This window comes from Chrysochloris asiatica, unplaced genomic scaffold, assembly GCF_000296735.1.
Source record: "Chrysochloris asiatica unplaced genomic scaffold, ChrAsi1.0 scaffold00036, whole genome shotgun sequence".
NCBI lineage: Eukaryota > Metazoa > Chordata > Mammalia > Afrosoricida > Chrysochloridae > Chrysochloris > Chrysochloris asiatica.
In genome coordinates this window covers 2,160,649-2,161,154 of record NW_006408554.1, presented here as the reverse complement: position 1 = coordinate 2,161,154, position 506 = coordinate 2,160,649, and positions in this window count along the sequence as shown.

Genomic DNA, 506 nt, shown 5'->3' with positions numbered 1-506 from the left:
AAGATGAGGCATTCTGCTCCCGTAAAGATTTACAGCCTCAGAAACCCTGTACAGGGTCACTATGAGTCCGAATCGACTCCACGGTATGTAACAACAATGGCTAACGCAGGCAATGGTTTGTTCTGCTGTGCATAAGGTTGCTATGGGTCGGTACTGACTCGATGACACCTAACAACAACAACAAAATGGCTAATGATTATGAGCATTCTTTTTGTTTGCTGGAGACCTGAATGTCTTCTTTAATCTAGTCTTTTGCCCTTTTTTTTAAAATAAATCTTTTGTTGTAAATTGAGTGAATTTTACATTCAACAAATCATATACTTTACTTCATTACAATGATTGCAATCCCCTCTGTGTACCAACTGTAAACAGTACTTACCCTCTATTCACTTGAACCCTTGTCCTCCTTCATGTCTTCAGCTACCTTCATCTTTTTTCTGCTAACCTACCTCTTGTTGTCTGCTGCCTTCCCTGTCACTCATGTTAACATGTATCTACTCTCTAGC